Source organism: Mastigoproctus giganteus, chromosome 10 (assembly GCF_048544385.1).
Source record: "Mastigoproctus giganteus isolate SK-2022 chromosome 10, ASM4854438v1, whole genome shotgun sequence".
NCBI lineage: Eukaryota > Metazoa > Arthropoda > Arachnida > Uropygi > Thelyphonidae > Mastigoproctus > Mastigoproctus giganteus.
The window spans coordinates 11,220,929-11,229,526 of record NC_143584.1 but is presented as its reverse complement, the minus strand read 5'-3'; positions in this window follow the sequence as shown (position 1 = coordinate 11,229,526).

The following is an 8,598-nucleotide window of genomic DNA, read 5'->3' as shown; positions in this document are numbered from 1 at the left end:
AAAACAACAATTGCCACCGATGGCAATACTAAGGTCCAGGTCAAAATGAAAAAAATAAAATGAACAAACCCCCTCCCACAGAATAAAGGGAAAGCGGCAGGCTCCTTTTAGCTCAGGTTGCTGCAATATTGAAGAGGAGACATCGGTTAATGTGTTTTGGGACACCTTGCACTATCTCCTTGACCGGGCATGGTTTTTTCTTTTTGCCGAAACTGCATCAGCTAGATATTCCAGAAGATGATGTATCACTGTGGAGGGCTTAAATCTTGGCAACACTTTGTGTATCATTGCTGGAATTGCAGAGACCTAAGGGAAGAATTAGTGCATGAAATCCAAGGTTGGATTGTTAGCCTCATTGAAGGTCAGGAGAATGTCGGTTTCCGAAAAAAGTTAATTCAAGATTTCTGTAAATTTTCAACTGAGGTTTTCAAAAGGAGACTCTCGTGATTTTGAAATTTATAGAGCAAGATCTACAGAATTTAAGATTCCAAAGCCCGAAGGCTTAGAAAGGGGATAGGGTGGTCGTTGTGTGAAGGTGGACAAAGATGTGGTACTCTGTTTCCTTTAACGGATATGACCACTGCTCTTAATGATTGTTAGCTTCTAACGGCTTGGCTTCAACTACCTAAGGAAAGAAGTGGATTCCCATCTTGCCACGAGTTCAAGGGTGTGATCACTAATTAATAAACTTGAGAAAATAATGAATATATTATTTATGGACAATTTATACCGGTAAAAATATCCAGTCCATCAGTTTAAGATCAAAGGTTACTTCCCTTGGATCCTGATTCTGATTCTAGTTCTAATACGTTCTTACTACGTTTCACTGTTTAATAATCTACGTTCGTGTGTTTAATATTTTCTTCTACACTCTGGTACACAGAATAATTAGCCATACTTTTGCGATTTTGAGACGAGTTTAATTTGAATTGTGTAGAAATGGACTGGATCAGGTAACTCTTTTTTTATTGGATGGACTTCCATGTTCCTTAGTAGTCATTGAAGAAATAAGAATTTCAGCAGAATATGACTGCAATTCGAGAATTTAAGAGGACTCTAGTCTGAACAATTTATTTTTTAACCTCACTTAGTGATCAGGAATCTTTGCGTTGAACTCAATAGTTATAGGATTCCTAAGTGTCTTCTAAGTAACCTTCAAACTTAGACTGTCATTCAGAACTTTTATTGGCTTAAATCTGCTTTTCAGATCATTCAGGGGCTTATTGTCAAGAGGCCATATGCACTGGTTCGTCTCCTTCATCTGTGCATCGGCATCTGTAGATTATCGTTATTTCTGGATGTCTTTTCGCAACCGGAATTGAACGTTATCCTGGTCCTGGACCTTTCTTTTAATTCTAGAATTGGAGTTGCTTTTGGATCTGGACTTTATCGTGGGCATAGCTTTTATCTTAGAACTAGATTTTAACTTCGACTTAAGTGCAGTTTATTTCTTCTTATAAACTTGTAGACCTTTCAACCGTTATTGGTGTATAAAGTACATTTCTTTTTCATTGGTTATGCATTAAAATTGTCCCCCCCCTACTCAGGGTGGTAATCCCTTAGAAGTGGGTTGATTGCCCTACGCAGTACAGTATTGCAGGATTTCAGTGGGATATTTCAACGCAGAAGTTGAGTCATTCACCTGTTTTATAATATACACTTTAAAAGATCTTTACAGTTGGGCTGTTGAACATGAGTCCCAGGTTTAGCATCGAGTACTTGGTCTTGGTCTTCAGTGGCAATGATCTCCATGATCGAAAACGGAACACTTTAAATCGTACAACTTCATTTCATATCAAACTCCTGAGAGGCTTTTGAGATGTGGTGCTGGCGAAGAATGGTAAATATTAGCTGGACAGAAAAAATGAGTAATAACATGGTTTTACAACGTGTAGGAGAAGAAAGAGAATTGCTAAGAAGAATTAGAAGACAACGGCTACAATGGATCGGACGCACCATGAGGCATAGAGGGATGTTACTGGATGTGCTGGAAGGCAAAATACCGGGAAAAAGAAAACAAGGAAGACCAAGAAACACCATCCTAAATACAAGAAGGAAACTGGGCTTCGAAGCTATGCAGAAGTGAAACACCTAGCACAGACCGGGAGAAATGGAGACAGCTCATGAAAGGGGCAAACCAGTCGATAGACTGATACACTGAAGAAGAAGAGTTGAAATTTCCATCGCAATCCTATAATTTAATAAAATCACTTTCCCATATGTTAAATAATCGGATCCGATGCGATATTCACTCCAATAACTTTTGTTGAATTCCCCACATTCACCACAATATTCTAATTGGGGTTGGGCTATTATACTCCCAAATATTGGATTATTGGGACAATATTTTATACGAAGACGCTCTCTACTTTATGAATTCTTATTTTATAAAACATCCTCTTATATAAAATGTGTATGCGTCAAGAATGTGTACACTATCCGCCAACATATTGGGACACTAAATAAAAAAAAATTGGTTTGGAAATTTTCTGCTTGAACCTGGATGTCTTCTCCTGGCTCTCAATTGCCGTTCAAAGTTCAGTGTTATTCTGCTCACTGTTTTACTGACAGTGCTTTGTGACACAGAGCGTTGATAATTTTGAAACAATATGGACCACTCTTCAAAGAACTGCAACATTGCAAATAAGGCAGAATTGTTCAATATTGCAAGAGAGTACGTAGTATAAAACAGTTTTAGTAAAGCAACTTGTTAAAACTGTTCTTTGGACATCCTGCACGTACATGTCATATGTCCTCTGGAATTAACCATTACTACTGAGGAGTAAGGTGTCCTAATACGTATTGGAAGGTGGTGTATGCTAAGGTTCTGTTTTAGCGAATACAATTCAATGAATCTATACCATTTACTGAATGGTATTCAGTGAAGATTAACATGAAAAGTATAGTTGAATATAATGGTATAAGTCTCATCTGATAAAAGGTATTTTATCATCTTAGTCTAATCAATTATTGTAGATTCTATGAGTCCACGCATTTTCTACTGTAACCCGATATCGTATTTACCAACTCGTTGAGGTGCTTCGGTTTTTAACTAAGGTCATATCACTAATCCGGACTGTAAGGTCATATCAATCATCGGGACTCTAATAATCAAATGATTTGAGAGTGGTAAATTAAAGGCCACAGGACCACTGTAATATTACAAGAAGAACATGCAAATGCCAACTCTTACCTGATACAGAAGCGCCCAAAAAAACTTGATAATTAGCAAATGACTGCTCGAAATAATGCACGATGACCGAAAATACCTCCTTCATTGGCCATCTCCTAAGGAGTTTCCCCTCATCCGTCATTTCCCCTCGCTACATCCCTTACAAACGCTGTTTAGGAGTTCGCTTGTGACGACACTGGGCGACTTCCACTCGCGTGCGAGCTGCATTTAAAAGATTTCTGAGGCAGCCGCCAGAGTCTATCGACAAGTGATATTGTGTTGACCAATCAGAGCTCAAAGCCAAGGGGGGTCTACCTGTTACATCCTTCCGCGGTTACGTCCTTTTGCGCTGATCTCTTGGCGATATAGACGATGTTCACGTGTTTAGATTTGCATCAGATGCTTGTGGCATGTCCACGGGGAGTTTCATTAACGGTGTGGCATATGGCATGTCATAGGCTCTGTTTATATGACAACAGTAAACAGTTCGTAGATTATTCGGCTACCTGCCACAGTTTTGGCCCACCAAACGATCGTTATTTATTTTTGTTTCACCAAAAGAAGAGAATAATTTTCGATCTGACACTCACACACAGAGCGAGGGAAGATGGCAAGAGAACTGTACAAGATACAATTGAAAATCGAGTTTGAACGTGTTGCCTTGAAGGACAGGAGATGTAGCCCCTCTGAATGCCCTTGTTTAAAAATGTGCAAGTGAGTGAACGACATTTTTTGATAATTTGGGCTTGATATTTCGGACATGGTACATCTTAGGATTTATCGGATTTCGGACTTTTACAGTTAGATGTATAATCTCTTGGGGCCAGTCCACGGATGTAGTTCTGCTTGAGATATTTATTGCAAACTCGGAAGGAGTTGCTGTGCTCTTATATCCTGTGTCCTGTGGCACTTTATTGGTATTTTTAATAATGGTTAATCTCCTAAAAGTCTTGGAAACTTCTGTTTTCTACGATATACATAGTGGCATAATATTTAGGGTACCGGGTGGAAAAGGCCCGGGTTCGAATCTCGTCGATGAAGCGAGGAACTTTAATGGGCTTTTTTCACTCCGTGGTGAGTTAGTCGGTCTCAGGCGTAGAGAGCAAGGTTTCTTCCCCCAGAAACTGGGGTTTTTCGTCCAGCAAAACAGACAAATCGACCATAGAACACACAGCATGGCAAATGAATTTAATTATTCGGGTGGCCTAAAAAAATAATAATAAAATAATAATAATAATAGTATTTAGGGTGAGGCGCCACCGGTGGTCACCCACAACTGCGCCATCGGTACTCTTGTGTAGCATACAGGACTCTGTAAATGCCACAAGTGTCTGTAGAATTTTATATGTGCATAGTATTGTTTGGATTCTCTTGTTTCTCTGGCTTTTTGGCTGCAGCTCAGCTGGTGGGACATTAAGTTTCCCGCCACCACCACTAGGAGGTAAGCCTCGCTGCCCATTACAGTGTATTCTCTGGCTGGACCCCGCAAGGGTCGCCTGAGCTTCCTGAAAGTCCAAGAAAAAAAAAAGGAAGGAGAGAGCGCCCGGGAAGATAAGAGTAGAGGTGTTCAGATTATGGGGTGACAGAAAGTGGACTAACAGGGAAGACGGTCCATCAAGCAGTGTAGGCATAGTGGAGGCTAGGGAAGGGAAGTGAAAATCACAGAAGGAGGTGCCCCTGTGAGATCGCAAATAGCCATTGCGATCGCAAATAGCCATTGGATCACTGGTGGCAATCTGTTGAATGCCACCAGTGATCCTGCACCCTGCAAGGGGTGCCAGCATACTAGCCTGACCATTGTGGAGAGTAACTCTGCAGATCCTGCACTTGAAGTGCATGATCCTGCCCTACGGAAGTAAGCGTGGTGCCCTTCCAATTCTGGTACTGGGGCGTCTGGTCCGTCTGATTGTTAGTACAGCCTGGGCAAAGCGTGCGAATGCAGCATATGTTGATTCATCTGCTAGGAGGATGTGTTCCTGGTTCCGGATGTGTGGTATTCTGTATATGCACAGTATTGTGTTGGGTTCTGTTGTTTCTCTGGCTACTTGGCCGCAGGACTCCAAGTGTGACTCTATGTTGCCCGCCACCACCACTAGGAGATGAGCCAGGCTGTGCTTCCAGGAAGCTCAGGTTCACCTGAGCTTCCTGGAAGGAGTCCAAGAAAGGCGTGAGCAAAAGTGATAGTCGAAGAGTGGGAGTGAAAGCGGGGAGGAAGATGGAAGGACGAGGAAAGAAGGCGTCCTCCAGATGAGGGAGGATGGGAAGGAACGAACGGTTGGACACCCCTGGGCCGAGAAGTCCACTCAAGCTCAGGGAAAGTAAAAGCTTGCAGGGCAGAGAACCCTGCAAAGAGGAGTGCCATTTGGCATCCCACACCGGGTGTCAGCAGCACCTCACCCACTTTACGGTATACAAGTCCTTGGTCATCCTACACTTGAGGGTATCAGTGGCACCTGACCACTCCTATGGTAAATCGGTGCATAGTTATCCCACATCCGAAGGTTCAGCAAAAAATCCTACCCAGACGGTTTGCAAAATAGGTTGTTCCTACTCAATGGAAGGAAGTATCACCCTGTATTCTAGGGAAGTGCCAGAAAGAAGAACCTACCCAAAGTGGGATATGCAAAAGAGGTATCCCGCATAGGGGGTTAGCAAGATGGAGAATGCTGTACAGCGCCAGCAAGGATCCTAACCAAAGAGTGGTTTGCAGAGTTTGGGGGGGGGGGGCAATCCCGCACAATGTTGTGCTAGCATAGAGGTCTTACCTCAAATGTGTGATCACTAAAGTCAAGGCAGATTCTAGTTATCGTTGCGGTGTACAGTACTTATTTTTCCAGCGAGGTGGACAAGGTGAGGATGGAAAGTACGTTTGCTGTCTATAATAATAGACAGGGCCTTGTTATTTGAAGGTTACCCTTGAGAAGGATCGATCTGGTTGTTTTTCAGATATTTGAAGCTTGACTGTGATGGCACAGTCCTGAAGGATCCTAAGAGCATGGTTTGCCCAACTTTCCAGTTGATTTCTGGCTTTGGACGATCGAGACCAGGTCTTAACACATTCGACGTCCTTTCCAAGAAACTCATCCAGGACAATGGACCAAAAGAATGGCCCAAGAACCGAGCCTTGGAGGGCAACCCTGAGTGACCAGCCTGATGACTTACTGGTAACTGGTCGAAATCAAGACTTTACGGTAGTTCAGAAAACAATTTATGCACCCGTACAAATTTCCTCGAATCCTAGCGTCTCTAAGTCTCCTGAGAATCACTGAATTATGGTCACCCTTCCGTAGTGGACTAGCCTCATAGTTCGCAGTTTAAAAAGCCAAACAACTTCATACGCAGGAGCACTGGCATTGTGCATTTGATCATCTAAGTCAAAGTGATAAAGTAGCAGTTATGGTACGTAGTAAAGATATCACTTTCAGAAGGACATGATTGTGGGAGCGTGCGTCGAGTGCTTCCATATAGGAAACGCTACGTCTTGTCGGTTGCTTACGGCCCACTGTGGTTAAGGTGGGTAAGAATGGTGTCGAACGGGTCAAACCACCTCCCACAGACTATAAGGATTACAAAAGGTGGATGTTCGTAGTGAGCGAAGGGTCCCTGTTGTGATCAACAACACGCTGGTTGGACACTGGAGGAACAGAAACGAATGTGCTGGCCCGATGAGTCCAAAGACCTTCCATAAAGTTCAAAGCGGAATTGGATGGCCACTTTTTGTGGAAAAATCGTTTTCATTTTCAAAAATTTCATTTAACCAACAGAAACAGAAATTAAGACGAAAATTGAACTCGGATTTTTCGAAAGTGGACTTTAATTTGGTGAGTGCTTTTTAATAAATAATAACTGAAATAAAATCATTCTGTACACATATTCATTAATTGCAGAGAGAATACCATAAATTATAATTACTGTTAATTATTACACTAATTTTCTTTCCATTATCTGCAAACAAAACGTATTTCTAATGCATTTGGGGTGCTGCTCAATACATAAAAAGCTTCGAGTAATGTCATTAATGTTCCATTTAGAAGACACTGGATAAATAATTCAGGCAGCAGCAAAGAAATAACGCCCAAAGCGTGAAATCATTACTCAAGCATCAGCGATAGTAGGGGAGCAGGCCACGCCCACCCAGTCCTTCTTTGTTTTTCAATAATTACCACGGTCAAAATTTGGAAATACCTCCCATCTGGGTGGGAGGAAAGTTCACTTAACTCAGGTTGTGTATTCTTGCAGTACCGCGAATTTCTTTAAAATGGCACTGTAATGTTTTCCAGACACAGTACAACGTTTTACCTCCAGATGAGTATAAATAATACTCTTCAAATCGAAAGTGGTAATCACACACTTGCCAGAGGACTTCACGGTTGTTTTGGGTTTTAGGTGCATCAACAACTTAGACCATTTGTAGAATATATTTTATGTTTGTAAATTCGTGTGTTCTGTGGTTGATTTGCCTGGATGAAAAAAAATGGAGTCCCCAGGAGGAAAACCATGCGACCCTCGTTTAAGACCGATTAAAAGAGCCCATAAAAATCCATTGGAGGGATTCGAACCCCGCCCTTTTTGTTATTTTGGTTCTGGATCGTAGTGGTGGATTCAAGTACTCATCGAGGACCGTTTGCTATTCCAATTTCCAATTTGATAAACCTTGCGCAACAAGCAGCTCCAATTCCTTAAATGCCGACCTCCAGGTTAAGTTCTCTTTGTTCAATTCCCAAATGGGGCAAAGATAACTAACTTAATATCAATCCAAAATGGCCTGTGTCGAATTATTAATCATCCTTCCCATTTAAATCATCAGCAAACTTCAACAAAACTTACTTTGGATGCCCTTGTCAATATCAGTGCAATGTTGAGTCAGTCTGGTGTGACATAAACACTGGGAAAGAAAAAAATGAGAGTAGGAGTGTGTTATAGAATGACTAGGCTAGTAAATCAGAATGTCTTATAACGGGGGATTTTAATTTCCCAGATATTCGCTGGAACTTATGGGTTGGTCGCTCACAGACCAGTAGGACTTTTGTGGATTTATTGGACCTATAACTGTCATATCAATTTTTGTCCCGATTCATTGCAAGCTGCAGGAGTTACACCGTTTTCTACGTGTTCTGTTAATTTTGTCGAGCAGTGTATGTTCGTCATAAAACATGTAGAACATCACATTTGTTAAATCCCTAGTTGTATAGCTGTGAGGGGATACTGTATATATTATTGTAAGATGAAGATTCTACTTTTATCTCAATAGATTCTCTAACAATCTCTTGTCTGAGATCATTAAATAACATAATTTAGCAGGATCCCCGACAACCCTTGGTCCAGCTTCTGTTGCGTTCTCTTCCAGCTTCCATAACTCAACTCCCAGTAGATGGATTTTCGTGAAATTTTACGTTTAGGTCCTTTAGAAAGATTTACAAAGCAAC